The 17978-nt window shown below is 39.9% G+C and overlaps 1 protein-coding gene across 1 annotated transcript in view; it reads left to right on the top strand.

The window, feature by feature from the left end:
• CHCHD6 (coiled-coil-helix-coiled-coil-helix domain containing 6) overlaps positions 1-17978 on the top strand; it is a 114682-nt gene that overhangs the window by 6206 nt on the left and 90498 nt on the right. The window lies entirely within an intron of this gene.

Below are 17978 nucleotides of genomic sequence, written 5' to 3'. Positions count from 1 at the left end.
TTTTTCAGATTCTGTGCTGCTTAGGTGTGTAGTTCTGAGCCTCATATTAAATGCCAGTAAGCTTTCTCCACAGTCTAGGTAGACAAAACCTGTTCCTGCTGAAGACCAAGGACAACTTTCAGGCCCCAAACCATGAACAACAGTGGATTGAAGGGAGGAACAAGAAGGTTGAGACCTTACAATCTGAAGCTGTAATTGGACAATTAAACCCCAATATGCAAATGGACCAAAACTTATAAAAATGTAAGATCTCGTGACTGACCGGTCAGCCATTTTGTGACCATTTTCAGTCCATCTTGGGTGTAGCCCTGGTCAGGCTCTTGTCCTGGCCAAGGTGGATCCTAGAGGTCTTTCAATAAATACCTACTTTATTCTCTAGCTCTGTCCACTTATTTCAGGTCAGCTTTCGCAAGGCATCAGTGTGACAGCCAGGTGGGGCTATGGTTGCCACAGTGAGATCAAACTGCCCGTTCATTTAGACTGTGCTGTTAAAACTTAATTTAGAGATCTAGACCAAGGGAATTCTCCTTGCCTGATGCATACTGAAAGTGTGGTTTAGGGAAAGGACAGACTGGAGTATGGATAGTCTTTATTGTGGTTCTTTCATCCTGCTGATCTGTATCTTAACCAATGTGTGCTTGATTTAAGCGAAGAATCCTATGAGGTTTGGGGTTTTTTTCTGTATGTTGAATGCTAACAGGCTTGGCTTACCCAGGCAAAATGTGAAGCATTTAGAGGTTATAATATGAAGGTATTTTTGGGGACTGAATAAATAAAAATTATATAAGAATGGCAATAGAGGTTCAGATAAAAGGTCTTTATAGCTGTAGTCTGTCTCTGACAGTGATCCCTAGCAGCTGCTAATGGAGAGCATGAGAACAGAGCAGGTATATAACAGAATTTCCTACCTATACCTTTGCAAGTTCTGATGTTCTAAGACTTTAGAGGCTTTGAAAGCAAGAGGTTGTATTTTCACTTTGGTGGTTTAACAGTCTTTAAGGAAATTCTCTTCTGTGAATTGGTCTGTTTGTGGTTTTGGACGCCATTGTACTTTGTCTCCATGATAAAATTTGTATATGATTGGATTGGTAAGTGTCTGAGATTGCTCTCCTAGACAGATATAGCTTTTGAACGGCTGTGTTGCGCGAAGTTTCCTCTTGGCAGTTTGTATCCTGACCACGGGGTGTTGGATCATAGCTGAGCTTCAGAGCAGTGATGTCTGAGGCAAGTGACTGTTGCTCCTCTGCAAAGAACATCTGGGTCAGCAGGTGCAGTATTAACTCTCTTTTCACTAGAAAGAGAATATTCTCTTTGTGAATGCAATTAACTGGTTCTGTAAGAGCAAGGGGAATAAGTTGGTGGATTTGTTGTTCAGTCTAAAGATGTAACTTTGCTGAAAGCATAGCCCTGCCCTCCTGCAATGGCAGGTGCAGTGTAATCCTGAAGAAATGGGACTAGCAGAGTCATGCAATATTTGTAAAATCCTAGGAACACCTCTAAAATGAGTTGGGACCTGATTGCTCACATACAAATGCTGTTCTGTTATCTGAATTAGCTTGTAATCCTGTAGTGTTGCATACCCAGATATTATGTGCTTGATGTTCTGTAAAAATCTGATTTAGGTCCCCCTGTGGTAAATAGTGGCCATGGTGCGTTAGCCCAGAATGTGGTCCAAGAATGAGAAACTGCTAAATTTCATTGCTCTGTAACTATCTCTTGATCAGTCATAAATTTAGGATCCTTAAAAAATGGGATAGTCTAGTCTGTCCATGCAAAGATGAGGGCAGAGCTATTGTTTGTCAGCTTCTAGGTATCTTCCTAAACAGGAACTGTTTTGGCCAGACTTAAATTATTGGGATCCCTATCAGACTTGCTTTATCTCAGCTACAGTTTCTTTTTCGGCATGGTTACCTTATTGTATTGACTCAATCCTACTCAAACCACGTCTGTCTTTTGTCTTCTAGTATTATCCTCCTTTATTATGAATAGAACTTGAGTTTTTCTTGCTTTTCTGTTTTTTTAGCCCCAGCAAATGGGGAAAATACTGGATATGAGCTGCTCGTCCGTGTCTTGTGTCAATCTTCTCTTTCAGGTAGAAGAGAGTTGTGGAACTCAAGGTACCTAGTGGTAATCCAGGTGCAGAGAAATGCAATGGAAACTATCTGCTTACATTTGTAAGAGAGAAACTCCCAGGGTTGTTTTTATTGTTGTTGTGACCTATTAGGGAAATGAGATTAAAGATGAGGCAACTCCCATGAAAGAAATAACAAGTGAATAATTTGCTTCTTAAGCAGCACTTATTTTGGTAAAAACTGAAAACCATGCCATTGACAAACATATAATTAGAAAGTTTTATTCATTTTTTTAGTATTTACATTGAGATCTTGAGCTGCCCTGTGCTTTTAACATGTCAATAGTTCAGTGATTAGTAGCCCTCTCTTGTACTGTTGTCTGCAGCAGTGCTGGAACCTGAAACCATCTCTTGTATAAATCCAAGTGCCGTAGCTGTATTTTGAAGTGATTTCATTGTGATTGTGCTGAACATTGCTTGTCATTTAATCTGTTCTTTATGGCTTTCACTCACTGACTTTTATTATTGGAAATATTGCTATAAGCACTTCAGTGTTATTATATAGTGCACACAAAGAGAGGGTGGACTAGAATTAACCTTTGATATGGAACCTGCTGTCAACTTCTGGGGCCAGTTACTTGATTGTTTATGGGGCAGGGTGCAGATTTAAACTTCTTGTTATTTTATTGTGGTTGTGTATTTTGTTTTGCTAATTTTTTCTCCTTGAAGTGTACTGGTTTCAAGAGGGATTTAGAGTCAAGTACCTGGGTCCTCTTCTGCATTTTTGTCTTGATCTTTCTTTTTCTTTTAATGACTTTGAAGAAGGTACTTAGCTTCTAGATACCTTAGGTTTTGAGTAAAAGCCCTTACAGCTTTAGTATAAGAAGCAAAACAGCTCTGTAAGTAATAATACAGCATTCACTTTCCTCTTTGAATGAATATGGCTTTTTGATTAACCCTGGGGATTGGCTGAAATGGAAGCAGTCTGCTAAGCTGCTGTAGAACTCTCCCCAGTTTGTATTAGAGATAAAATGTTTTGTTTGTTTGTGCAGCACTGCAGGATCATTGTCCTGAGTAGACTTTTTTAATTTAATAATTTAATGCTGTGGGTACTTACAAGACAACAAGGATTATATGTACAGTATTTTAGAGCAATGCTGATGCCGTGCCTTAAGTCTCATGTGAAATACCCAAGAATTAACACAGCTATCTTTAAATCCTTTTCTATTTCTAGCATGAGGAACTTGCAAAGTTGTCAGTCAAGTTATTTAATTGCTTGACTATGTTGTGAATAGTCTCACAATTCCCCTATGCGAGAAGTCTTTCCTTTTTCATTTCCAATTAATCAAAATGTCTTCTCTTAACTTCTCAGTTCTTTTGGGTTTCCTTTTTTTTTCCTCCTTCCCACCAATAAAGGAAACTTTGCAAACAAACTGCTCTTATTTCCTCCTTTTTGCTTTTATAATCTCCGAAGGTTGAGCAACATGTGCAGCATATGCATTGTGAGCCCCTTGGAGCCAGTGACTCTGTGCCTGATGGTTTTCACTGAAACCTTTAAGACAAATCAATGTGGAATGGGAATGGATAAAAGCAGAAGTGGGGGGGAAATAAAAGCGATTAAGCAAAGATGTCTCATTACTACTCTAGGAAGGGAGGATTATAACTTATAAAATAGGAGGATCTCATTTAGAGGCCATGTGCATTTGTGTTATCAGGACAGAGGGAGAGCAAATAGAATGAATGAAATTAATACTTTGAAAAGAAGCATTACCCGGATTTGAGCATTGAACTAATATGATTTGTGCAAAGCCCTGAAGTTCTTGTCTCGCCATTTAATACCCCAAAGATAATGGCTTTGTCAGAGTTATTGACCAAAAGTCATTGTCTTCCTTCTCACTTTGAAAGAATGAGTTCAGAAATGGGGTGATGGTAGGACAGATTTGCTCTATGACCAGCTGTTTCAGGCAAGACTGATGGGCACTGGTTGCTGTGTGAAAACAGACTGGGCAGAGAATTCGTAATTGCTGGAAAGTTTATCCTGCTGTTCATAATGGATGGCTTGCTTTTCCCAGTGTTTCTGATCATGCCTTCTCACTGGATTGCTGGGTGCCAGCCTTTGCTTTCTGGTGGTTCCAGCATTGGACTGTTGTGACTAGCATGGCTCAAATGGGCATGAAACGAAATAAAAGGATATGGGTTTGTTTCAGGTTGCTCCAGTAGCTGATTATAAAAGGTCATAGGCTGTTGAATTCTTTCAGGTAATTTCTTGCCCGAATATAATACCTTTGTTTTTCAGAGCCTCTCATCTCCTCTTCTTGATTCAGGAAAGATGGGATGAAGGAAGAATGCATGACTGGGAATGCTTTTGATAAAGCAGTGGGTTTTGATAACAGTATCACCTCGTGAATGTGGCATTCCGAACTCTTGGGCTTTGCTGTGGACTTTGGACACTTTGGACATACTTTGGACACTTCCCTTGATTTAGTGTATATTGGGCTGCTGACATGTTAACTGATATGTTTTCTTCTCCATTTCAAGGAATGTGGAGGTAAAACTGTTTAAAATTGCTGAAAGCATAAACAGTCAGTTCATAGATTGGTACAATGGAGGAGACTTTTGGTGTTAGGGAGTAATCAGATACTTTCTTTTTCGCTCTATAGGGGGTGGAGGAGTCAGCCCGTTTGTGGAAAGTTTCCTTTACATTTCTGGTAATTGATGAAGCTTTAGGTGAGTCTTGTGGGGTTTTTTTGCTGTGAATTGCCCACTGTTGTTGATCAGTGTCAGCTGTAGATGCAGCTGAGCTGCTACTGAAGATTGTTTTAGAAACTCTGCTGAACAAGATTTAGTTTGTTAAGGCTTTCATTTACTTTGTGATAAGCTGGGGATCAGCTTCATCGTGGGTGATTAGCCGTAGGTTCTTTCGTAGATTACTGGGGTTTTGTTGTGCATAATCTCCTACCATTGTAACAAGTTGTGGTGACCGGATGAGGCCCAGCAGTAGTAGCATGGTGTTTGCTGGAACTGTGACAGTGTGGAGTCATCAGTGAAGTGACACTGCTGGTTTTGAGGTTAGGTCTCTATTGTCAAAACTTGTCTTTTTTTTTCCCCTCCCTGTTTATTTCAGTTGATGTAATGAAAGGTGTTGATTGTCTCTGTGAGCTTTGCATTACGTTTTGGAAACTGCTCACCTCAGGCACAGTTTATTTGGTCCTGCTGGCTCTACAGCTAAAACATAGCACACTGAGCTGAACCCTTCCCTTTCTAAAGTAGTAAACCTGTGTGTAGAAAATAGGTTGGTTCTGGGAGGCAACACGGGTAACACATGAGGTTTGGTATTTCCTGGCTTTTTATTTTCTGTAAATACTTCTTGACTGAAATTTTTTATGGATGAGGCAGAAAACGTTGAAAGTATGGAGGCTTGTTTTAAATAGTAGAAAATGAAGAAAAGGCCCATTCAGTTTGATTTTCATTGATGTTGCAGTTGTTAGCAACAGGTATCTATAAGTGTTTATGAAAGATACCTTTATTTTTAGATAATTTTTAATGTTTTCTTTAGAAAATAAGTGGTGCATTTAGTTGTTGGAGTCTTCATTCCTACCTACAGTTTGGGTGACACCAGCTGTGGGGGTAGCACCTCCTCATGAACATGGTTTGTTGTGGTTTGGCTCTTTGCAGAGCATTCACAGCCTGTATGTCGGAACACCCTGAGCTGCCTTCAGTGCCTGCAGAACCCGGCAGGGTCCTAACTAAGTTAGCAAGAGTAGCAGTGTCTTGGGCTGGAAGTTGCAATGCAGTTGTTTTTGAATACTCTCACTAATTGTCAGCTAATTCTTTCACTAATTGAATAAAGCTGCCTTTTAAATATGTTGATACAAATGGAAGGATGTATTTTTAGGTTTGAGACTTAATGATTTATTACCAAATGTTGCAAACTATTGATGGGGGATTTAAATAGCTTTAGTCCTTGTGCCTTGTATCACTCTCATTCTTGCCATGTGAGCTTGAGACACTCTTCCAGACTTCTTCTGAAGAGAATATATGAGTATGTGGAGACTTTAAAATTAGTGGTCTGTTATTCTATAGTGTCAGGCCAGAATATCCCTCCTTTTCCCTACAATTGGGCTCCTCTTTGTCTGCTATCCTCCACCATAAAAGTGGGTATATTTTTTCAGTGAAAGAATTACTTAGTGAAACGATTGAAGCATTAAACATTTAAGGGATCCCTATAGAAAATAATCTTTAAGTGTTAAATGATGGACTTTGGAAAAGTTTGCATTAAATTTAAGCTTGGCATGGTGAGGATCTATCTACATGTCTTCTACCTCCAGCAAGCTAATAACTTCTGTTCTCTGGAGCATCAGTGAGGTCTAAATTTAACTTAAGCAATTTTGGAGAACATGCACTACAATAATGGCAGAAAGTGAAAACACAGCTAATGCAAAAGAGAACCTCCTTTTCTCTTGAGAGAAGGAGAAGCTGTTATCCGGCTAAGGGTAAGATTCTGCCTATGTACTGCTTATTTTTCTGATACTGCTGCTCTGATTTGTCAGACGGCATTTTAACAACTTCAATTTCTGCAGCTAGTCTTTTATCTCCTGACTGAAGGTTAATTTGTGTTTGGAGAGTTTTTGCAGATTTCAGCAGCTGATGGTTGTTTGAGCTTCTCATTTTTGCAGTCTCTTGAGCTGGGACCTTATCACAAGGTTGGCCTTTTTAAAAATCCAACAGCTGCAACAAACTGAAGTTGTCTGTGGTGCTGCCTACTTCCCCTGTCTTGCCTTCAATTTTCTATGCCCTTATTTCACACTTTTTTATTTGTCTAGCAAGTTTATATACTCCACAGAAACTTCTTCAATATTCATTTGTTCTGACTTAGGGTTACTGTAAAGCCATTTCATCATTTAAGAAGTAAATTATAAGATTAGCCTTCATTTTCCCCTATATATAACTACAAAATATTTCATTCATAAAGAAATAGGAGAATAATATGTTGATATTTTTCTGTGACTGGTCCAGCAAAACTAGTACTGAGTCTTCTTATTCCGCTGTCAGACTACTGTGGAGTAGTAGAATTCTGCTCTAATTTACAGCTTATTGAAGGGGAGATAAATAGCATAAGACAGGCCCAAAGACCATTCTGTATATTACCTGTTCTGTCGATCACCACCTCCTCCATGCACTGAGGTGTCCCAGTTGGAATCACTACATTCCACCCCTTCATCCACATACAATTTTCCTTTCTCAAGCATAGGTAAGTTACAGATTAAATTAGTAAACTATTCAGCTAATAGGAAGGTTCCTGATGGGCTAGAATCTATCTGTGTGGTAGCACCTGTCAGTGCACAGCAAAACTGGCATGGGTATTCCAGTGGGCTCCAATACACCAGCTGCTCATGTAACACATGGGCTTCTCAAGCTGCAAGAGCCAGGCCCAACAGAGCATGTGTGTCCTGGTCAAGATCATATTTCCTCAAATACAGTGTCTTCCACTGTACAGTCCCAGTACAAATGGCTTTGTTGGATGATACTAGTAGGTCAAACTGAGTCTAAATGGTATGATATGAGTAATCAAAATAAACACTGATACAACTTTTTATTTCTCACCCTAAAGAATGGTTGAAGTGAGCTGATGCAAAGACTAAGTTTCACTGAGGTATTTTCTGGTTTGTTTATTCCCTCTGCTACTGTTGGGCATCCTCAAACCTGCCCTAATTTGCTGATATTTGTTTTAATTCTTGCTTGCTTCCTTCTTTTTCTCTCCATCTTTTTACTTTCCCAAAGCTGCAGGTTGTTGGTGTTATCAGGCACGTGTGCAGCAGGTGAGATTGCAAACACTGCTGTTCTCCGGGATTCTAAGCATCAGACAATGTTTTACACGGCGTCCCACTCTCTAGCTGGCTGGTTGAACATGATGTTGGTACCTTATCTTCATGCTGACACACACTGGACATTAATAGAAATACATTGCTGAGGCACATGTGTGGAATTTCAAGCAGCCTTTCTAGCTGTGCTTTAGATAGTCTATTGTGTGCTTAACCTCTTGGAAGAGGTTTTGATGAGAAACACGTGATGTTAACTCTTGGGTGGCTGGGTGGACTCTGTCAGAGTTCTTTATTGTAGTCAGCCTAATATCCTCCTAAGTGAATGCTGCTTATCTGTTTTGGAGTTTCAGCAGGTTTAAACCTATCTTTCTGTGACTGGTATTCCTCCTTCTTAATGCAGATTTTTAGGGAAGAAATAGCTGTGTTTTGCACATGAGGATAAGGTAGGAAATGGGCTGTTGCATAGGGAACTGAATTGCGAGCACCCTTATGCAGCTTTGTCTAAAGTCCGTCCCTGTATTATTTTTGGCTCTCTGATTGCTGTACATTAACTAAAAAAATGACCTGGATGCAGCTGCTTCTATTTGCCAGGAATTCTTTCTGCTTATGGAGCACATCAGAATTTTTATTGTTTCCTTTGTACTGTATCTGTATACTTTCTCTGCTTGTTTGCTATGACCATTTGTAATTATCTATATTATTTATGAGTGCTGAGTAAAAAAAAGACAGAAAGTAGCTTCTTAAAAGGGACTGTACTAAGGGAAAGGAAATGAGCTGATGACTTTGATTTTTAGACAATGAAAATAGAACACCTGCAAGCTTGCGAGGAAGGGAACGAATTAGAGTTAGGTGTATTTCTTTTTCCTGTCTGTGCATTACATAGGGGATTTAGAGCCCTTTTAGCCTTGAAGACTTTGTGATAATGGGCAAACTTGAAAGAAGATACAGAAGGAATCAAGTAAAAATTGATCAAACAGATGAGCAGGGCTATGTATAATTACTATCCAAAAGAAAAAAAAAACCTTAAAAAAAGTTTAATATTTACTTGAATAGAACATTAGACTAAGGATACATTTGTTAAATAACCAGTGCTCTTCCAATTAGGACTGAGAGCTTGCCATTTACATTCACTGCATCTTCAGCCTAATGCTTTTGCCATGGAAAAAGTGGTTCACTGGTAGATGATTTCAAGCCCCTTTATTTTTTCAAAGATACAGGTTCATGTCTCTTTTCTCTCCATCCTCTGAGCAGAATGGATTTGTTCCTTGGTTCATCTTGCTGTAGCTCTAATTGGCACTGTCAAGCTGAGACTCTGACTGCGCTCCCCCTACCCCGGCTCCTGAACTTCCAATACATAAAAGGTTCCTTACAAAAGCTCAGCTGAAGACCTGAGTAATCACTCATTCTTGTATTTTCATACAATATTCTCTCCTAGTTTAACAGCTAAATGTGGAAAAAGGGAGATTGGAAATAAGGATATGTTAAAAAATACCAAACCCTCAAAAAAATAAACCACACAAAACAGCACCCTGAAAAAACCCCCAAATCAGAAACTCCCCCCAAAGCAACAACAATCACTATATCAGCTGAAAATAAGCTGGCATGTTTCTTAAACCCTTTTTCCTAATTTTTCAGCATAAAAGAATTTTGTTTCAAGTACAAAACTCAAAAAAGCATGAGACCTTTAAACTGCAAAGCCAGCTAAAATTTTAAAGGTAATGAACATCAGTCCAGCCAATAGTTTTCTATCATTTAAAAAGTTGTATCCCTAGCTGCTGTGCTGTTTCCTGTTCCAGACAACATTTTGCAATGTAATTTTTTAAAGCTTTATGTTAGTGAAGGTTATCATAGAGTTCTGTTAAAAACCTGCTTCCCTGTGATTTCCTGTTAAACAGTGATCTGCAAAAAGAGGTGGTTCCATGGTCAGTTAAGACTTTGATACCGTTCCTTTCCTGGGAACAGAAGTGGGATGCATCAACACACTTTTCCATCTGATGGCTGTTCAGAAGCCACCTCTCAGATCACTGCCTTTGTTCCAAATTGTGTTGAATGTCTAAATGCAACCTTGAAGCTGTTGCCAACCACTTGCATTTTCTTTTTTTTAGACTAGTTTAGAAGTAGTCCATTAAATTTCATGCATCTAGTGTAAAAATGAGAGTTTTTGTTGTAATTAATCTGGATGGAGTGTCAGTTTGTGCCTAGATTAAGTATCTGAGGACCTGTGGAATTGCATTTTATTGAAATGGTATGCTCTGGCCCCAGGGACTCCCCCAAATCCAACCGCAACAAGGACCATTAACTGTGCTTATGCTCCAATGTCATCCTGCCATAGCAGACTTTTATTCAGAGCTTAATAAGGAATATGGTAAGGTACCTGGAGGGAGAGGAATACTAATGGTTTTAGCTGCCATTCTCCTCTGTGTGGATGGGACTAATGTGGTTGATAAATACTTCCCTGCCTCAGGCCTTGCAAGTGCAGGCTGCTCCCTTAGGAAAGAAAGTAGCTCAAGGTGTACCATGGGTGTTTTCAGGTGTGATTAAACTAGCTAGATAGAAGAGATTTTCTCCAGCATGGAGGAATTTTAATTCCACTTAATTTCAGTATTTTACTGTGAAGTATCTTGGTGAGCAGATAATGGTAGATAGTAGGTTTTTCTGACCACACGCACACGCAAGCTTAGGAAAAATTTTACGTTGTTGTTTGCATATCTGTTTAGAAGTTACACCTGCTTTTTGTACAAGAAATGTATCTAACTGGGCATTCTAAAACTGTGGCAGTTCACATGTTTATAAGAACGAGTAACAAACTTTTGTGTAATCAGACTTATTTCCTTTAGTTGCTTGTTGCCCAGCAGATGTTGCTGTTGAGCTTGGTTAGGCCTCACTGTGCAGGTCATCGAGCCATCTGCCTATTATAAGAGCTATGATGCAGAGTGACTGGAGCTAAGTTTCCTCCTTGAAAATTCATGTCATCTACTGCTAAGTCAATACAATGTCCAGAAGCTTAAGGTACATCATGTGCAGGTGTGTGTGTAAATAAATAAATGATATTAGAATGTGTTTTTTGACCCATGCATTATGTTTTTCACTTCATTACTGACTCTGAATTCTTATGAAACTTTCTGCTTTCATTACCAAAACAGCTTGGTTTTTATAATTATTTTTGAGAAAGAGTGTGTTTTGGCTTTTCAAGTGAGCCTTTAAGATATGGTGGTGCAAAGATTGATAAACAATCCATAAAGAGCATATCCTCATCAATATCCCTTTGAATGTAGGGTCTGGGAAAATCTATCACCTGCTTCATGCACTTCATGCAGAATCTGGGAGATAAATTGTTATTTGGGGTCAAACCCAGTAGCTGCTCTGTGTACTGATCTTGCAACAACAAGCACATCTGTGCTCTGCTTTGCAATTCTTTGGGATGTGATTCTCATTGTAATACCCTTATTTTGGAACTAAAATTTCTTTAATGTACATCTCAGTTGCCTGCCAGTGATTATGCCTTTGCTGAGTTCATACAATTTTCCACCAGTGTGGAGAGCACTTGGAAAACAGCAGTGAGTATTTCCTGAAGGTGGCACTGAAGGGATACCCATGAAGTCTCCTTTTCCATTGGTGGAGTGGGAACTGCTGAGCTCTCAAATTGCTTGCATACCAATGAAATGTCTCAAAATTTTTCCTTATTTGTTTTCATTCTGACTCTAGGTTCTCCAGGAGTTACCATAATATTTTTCAGGATGAGTGTACACTAAGTTTTTGAAGTTCTTTGCTTCCTACAGAAATTGTAGAATCACAGAATATTTTAGACTGGAAAGGACCCTAAGGATTATCTAATTCCAGCTGTCCTACCATGGACAGGGATGTAATTCTCTAGATCAGGTTGCTCAGGGCCCCATCCAACCTGGCCTTGAATGCTGCCAAGGATGGGACATCCGTAGCTTCTCGGGACAACCTGTTGCAGTGCTTCATCACCTTCTGAGTAATGAATTTCTGCCTAACATCTATTCTAAACCTGCCGTCTTTCAATTTAAAAACATTGCCCCTTGTCTGTTTTCATTTGGAGTTGTGAGGCCACTGTGCCCTGACCTAATTTACAAACTGCTTCTGTCTTTTATTTTCTGACCATGCTGCCTGGGGTTCTCTTTCCTGCTTAATACGCAGATCTAGAACTTGTGACATTGCTGCGTGTTTAGGCTGCAGAGGGGAGAACAAGGTTGTTGTGAAGAGAGGGCAGGTTTTCACACAAATGGTGTGGTATGTTCTCAGTCACCTCTGATTTCTCTTTGTTCTTCAGCTCACCAGTTGGTTTCTAGTAGTGTTTCTTGGAGGGAGAGATAACAGCTGTTGAGAGCAAGTTAGGTTTTGGAAGTGGTGGAAGAGAGTGGCAGATGCTGTCCTACTGACATCTCATGTTTGCTATCAAAATGGATATGGCTGCCTCCATTCCTCAGATCCTCGTTAGGATTCCCTGATTTGACGAACATGCTGGCCTTCTAAAGAGATACTCTCCCAAGTCTGCTGTGTAAAAATTTCCTATTATGTCTATGTCTCTTTGGCTCTGACTATCTGCAATCAGACTGTAGACTGAGATGGCCAATAGTGAAGAAAAATGGAGTTTCTCTCAGCAGAAGTTTGAAATGTATTTGCAATGCTTTGTAAAGGTAGTATTTCAGGTCAGTCTTCACTGATACGGTAAGTTTGTGACTGATTTGAGTAATTTGAAGCTTAAAAACATAAAGAAGATCTAGCTGGCTTTGTCTGAATGAATTATTGCTTTTGGCACAGAAAATTCATTTGAGAGAGAGGCTGGTTGTTGACTGAAATTCCTCCAGATTCTTAGGCAGGAAATTAGTATCTTTTCATCTGTTTTCAAGAAGGAGCAACAACTTATAGAAACCACTTAAAGGTTCAGTTAAGATTTATTCTGGCTGCATAACTGCCTCCCATAATAACTTTATTATGCATCATTCTGAAATTCCTAGTTGGCCCTGGTTCTGGCAGGGTTTTCAGACCCAGCAGAATCTCCAATATTCAGCATCTTTTAGGAAGGAATGTAGCCAGAGAAGCACAAAAGATGAAATGGCTGCCTTATAAATTCTGACTGACCTTGAGAGTCCTTGTTCTAACAAGCAGGAGGATGCTGTTGAAGCCATCTAGATGAGACCAGTGGTGGGAGTTGTGTGTTGGTGAGGCAAGAGGAGAGGATGGGGAAAGGCGTCGTGGGTTTGGTGGGAGGAAGTGGTTTCACTGTGGGCCATGCACCTACTTATCCTGTTGTTTCTGTTGTTGGTTGGAGTCTTGTCTGTACTGACACTGATTAATTTTTTTTTTCTCACGGGTGCTCGTGGGGTTGGGCTGTGGTTTGAACTAACCCATTTTGTAAGAGCTGGTTTCTTTTTTTAGGAAATTACCCCAGTCAGTTATTCCTCTCTTCTTAGTGACTGCCTGGTCTCTGTGTGGGTACTCATCAGACAGATCAGAGCCTGACTGACTGGGAAAGTTGAAATTTTCCTTAGCTTCTCCTCTGCTCTCCTTTTACCTGGTGTGGAGGTGGAAGCCTGCCAGCCTCTGCTGGGGTTGTGTGGTTTCTGTGAATGATGAAGGACTGTCATTCTTGCTGTCTTGGGCTGTCAGTTGAACACCCTGTGCAGACCCTAAATTCCCTTTAAAACAAAGCGTTTGGCTTAGTTTATTTAATTCCATTAAGTAATTTTACTGCTAATGCATAATTATCTACAGCAGTGACACTCATCTATGTTTTAATTATCAAAAAGCTGCACAACCCCCCCTCCCCCCTGCCTGGAAGTTGTCACTTGTGCAGGGTGGTTTTGCAGAGATAAGTGTGTAATACATGGCAGTGCTTTGGGTCTCACAATACTCAGTTGCTGAATGTAGGCAATAGAAGAGACAAGGGGTTTGGTCTCAGTCTTCTATTAGTGGCTTTTATCCATGTGGAGTGAGAGACGGGAAGGAAAAAGCTTATCAAAACTTCATAATACTGGCTTGAAGGTAAAGATGTGAGCAAGTGCTGTTTGGCGGCATTAAGCTTACAGGTGTTGGGAAGATTTGGAAGCATAAGTATTTGTTTTTCTTTTGAAGAAGTGCAAGAAATGATCCTGGGCAGCAGCCCAAGAACCCTGTTTGTGTTTAAGAAAGATTCTTTGTATTTATCTTTTTTTTCCCTCCCCCTCCCTGTTTTGTTACTGACTCTTTTTGGTAAACACCCTCTCAGTGTGCAGAAGAGCCCAGTAAAAATTATTGATCCAGTCATTGTGAGAAACAGAGATTCAGGGTATTTACTCCTGAACTGGGAGAAGATGCATACTTGAGTGAAATATCTGCTGTTTCTTAACACAACACGCTTGTTTATTAAGTAGTGATTTTGTTAAAGAAGAGGACAAGGTCAGCCTGATCTGAGTAGAGGTTATGTGGGCAATAGGATACATCTGTCATTGAAAGGTAAAGGTCTGTTTGGGAATAAAGTGATCTATAAAAGATTTCTAAACCCTTGCAAAATGAAGACAGAAAAAGCTGGAGGGGCCTCATAATTGTACTTCTGTAGTTTCACAAAGCTGAGCACTGGGTTGGAGACACCTCATTTAACTTGCAATGATGCACTGAGGTGTGTGGATGAAGAACACCTGGAGCCTGTGTCAAAAAGGGAGCAAATCTTGAGAGGGACCTGATAGAAATGAGGATGGTATGAGAAAGCAAAACCTATGTATTATCTCATAATAGATGGAAATGAAGCCATTTGTTGGTATTATCTGCTGGCAGAGATGTTCTGCCAACTACCTTTGTTTGGAACTCTGGCCAAGATGTGCAGTATGTAATTGTGCTCTAGCTTCTATCCTGACTGAATTCTTAGGATTGAAATGACATTTTTTCATGTACAAAAGCACCGGTTTTTTTTCCTTTGTATTGTTATGATGAAGGCAATTTTTGGTTGCTGACTATCAGGAATGAGGAAGGGAGGACTGTACAGCTTGTGTTACAACATGCATTCTCAGTCTCTACCGCACATGGCTGGCAGCAGTGGCACCTGTTTGAGCAAGCTTCCTTTGGCCTAGAAGTATATATTTTCTTTGGCCTGAGGACATAATGTTAAGTATGTCACTTGAAGACCTTGCAGCTTGCTAGGCTCTAAATCTTACCATCAATCTCATACTTGTTTTCTGTGGTTCTTAACATTATAGTGGTTTATGTACTTCCCAGATAAGTAGGCGGGCATAATACGGTGGTCAGTTTGGCTTTCTTCCTGTCAGGAAGAACTGTACTTCCTAAAGAAGTTATATACTCACCCTACAGTAATTTAGTCTTGCACCTTTCTTTCTGGGAACCTGAACACGATTGACAAATTTCCAAATGTCTCTTCTCTAAATGCTGTTGGTTGAAATACCTTTCACATGAGGCAATGGGTGCTCATATAGAAAGAATTTAAAGTGACAGAACTGATACCCAGAACAGTTGTTGGGTTCTTGGTTTTGTTTACAACTTGCCTGAAAACCTTCCCATAGGAGCACAGAAGTAAACACTGACGTAGTGGCTTTTCTGACTCATCTGATAAAATCCACTTGCCAGGTCTGATGTTTCCATCATCCGCCTATGTTTTCTGATTCTCTGGAGCTGTGCTCTCACCTTTGTAATTCACTTTCCAAGTAAGACTGGGATTGAGCTATCACTCTTAAAAAAAAAAATTACTTTATGCAAAGATACAGGGGAAAACAGGGAGATGAGAACTTCATGATGGAGGTGATGGGGTTTCATTGCCTCATTCTTGTCGGACATGCACAAGATGCAATGTGGAAAAAGCTTTCCTTATCCACATGGCAAGGGAGTTTGCTTAGTCATTGTAAGGGGACTGCTGCAGAAAAGGGTGGGTGAATTATCCCAATGGGGCAGGCATGGGAGAAAAAATAGTAACAGACCCCAGCCTGAGGCGAGTAAGAGGGAGAATGGCACTTCCAGGCTTTGTGTGCCCGTGATGCTTTTGCCTCCTGTGAGTTTGTTGGCAGGTGTGGAGAGAAAAGTCCCCAGCCTGGCAAGTCAGCCACCAGTGTGGCTGATGATTAATTGCCCTTTTTAAATTGCAATTATGTCAGTCACAGAACCCGTGAATATTAATTCTGGATTTGCTGCTTGAAAACGTGCGTGCTGATGAGACGGGTCCCTTTTACTCATGTCTCAAAAGTGGGGTAACTGCTGCAGCCAGAAGTTGTTACTGAAAAGAAAGGCTGCTGTGACTCTTTGCTTTGTGTCTGTCTTATATCTTCTTTTCCAGTGTTTCTGTTCCCTTCTTCAGAATCCTCTCAGTGCTTATACTGGATTTTCCGCACTGACAGTAGAAAATGGCAGGCAAACATCCAGAGTGAGTTAATCACTGCAAGCAATATGAGTTACCTGGGTTTGGTGGATGGCTTTGCACCATTCCTGCTGCTTCCTGAATACCTTAGAGACTTCAGAATGAAATAGGGATTGCTTTTTTGCTCCCCGAGCTCTTCATCTCAAATGAGTGTAAACATTCATTCTATTATACTTGGATATTTTGAGATAATTTTCTGATTGTGCCCTGTTGGAAGGATATTAGCAGGCAAGCATAAGTACACCATAATTGTTTTCCTTTCAGTCATCTGCTTGAATACATGGATGATGAAATTCTTGGTTTCTTCTGTGGTTTGTGTCTCTCTTATCAGTCCTGATCCTGTCTAGTATTTTCTGCATGAATCAGGACAAAATGTTGCATCTTACTTGCGCTTTAGTTTTCTTGGAATAGTAGTTATCTCAAAAAGTTTTGTCATGTGTTGATATTCACTGAGATCTTTGAAGGTGAATAGCAGGGTATGTTTTTAGTAAGCAAAAACAAAGCCCCCTATGGTGGTTTTTTATGCTTTTTTGTTTTTTAAAGATTTGTCTTTCATTTAAAGCTTTTCCAAGTTTTCAGTTACAAATGAATTTAAATACCTAGTTATCTCATTGTTTGCTTGTGGGGCTGGTATATGCTGTGTTATCAAAATGACTAATGATTTGTAAGAATTAGATGGTGGAAGTTGCACAAGTTATCTCCCCTGTTTTTTCTTATTTTAGTTCTACATTTTGTGTGGTTTGTATAAGTTGATTGTTTCTGAAAATTTTTCAGAATGGAGGCATTAAAGATCTGAAAGTGTTGGGCATGTGAATGTCAACTAATTACTTTAGTTGATGACTGTAGTTACTATCCTACTGAATTAAAGGCACTATGTGATAACCCCTTCATATGCAAGGGATGTGACTTGCAGGCAACAGGAGGGCTCTTGTAGTTCTGTGTCAGACTGCCAGTGAAAGGCTAGAGGAGAATTAGATGCAGCAGAGAACAGAAAAAAAAATTTCAGCTTTTGCTTGGTGTGGTCCTTCCCTGGAAGGCCTCTAGCAGGCAGTTAAGTATATTTTGGTACAGGCTTTTTACCAGCCTGGGTCAGCATCAAGAGCTGGCCTAGGACAGCAGTTTCCGTGCATTATTCTGGCTTTTTTGTTTTCCCCATTTTTCAGCTTTTATAATTGAACAGTAAATTGCTTGTTTTCCTCTGACCCTTTCATTTTGGAAGGCTCCAAGCAGTCTTATATGGCTACCATTGCCCTTTGAGGTGAAAATGAAGCATTTTGTTTCATGAAACAAAATCTATCAGCGTCTTAACAACCAAGTTAGCTTTTTGTCACTAGTTCTTCTGGGTGTTATTTTTATCCTCCTTCTCCTTGCTGTTTCCCTGGTGCACTTTGTCTTTACCCTGTAAAGGTTGTAGTAACTGCTTTATCTAGTGCTTAGTTGATGGCATCTAAGCATGGTTGTCACATGAGGGAAGCGGTCATTTCCATGACTGCTCTGAAGAGGTATCAGAGCTACCAGCACCTCTGGCTTCCCAATCTGCCATTTATTGGTAGAGTCTGCACTTAGAAACTTGGCAAAATGCAGGGTTTTCAGTAATGTCTATCTGATACAGAAGTTTCCATTGCATTCTAGGACTAGAGAAATCAAAAGCTTCAGTTCCCATTTCTGTTTGGGTAGTGTCTGTTTTCACCAAAAATGCTTTGAAAGCTTTGTTTTGTTATCA

This window comes from Prinia subflava, chromosome 14, assembly GCF_021018805.1.
Source record: "Prinia subflava isolate CZ2003 ecotype Zambia chromosome 14, Cam_Psub_1.2, whole genome shotgun sequence".
NCBI lineage: Eukaryota > Metazoa > Chordata > Aves > Passeriformes > Cisticolidae > Prinia > Prinia subflava.
This window is presented reverse-complemented; position numbering and strand designations above follow the sequence as displayed.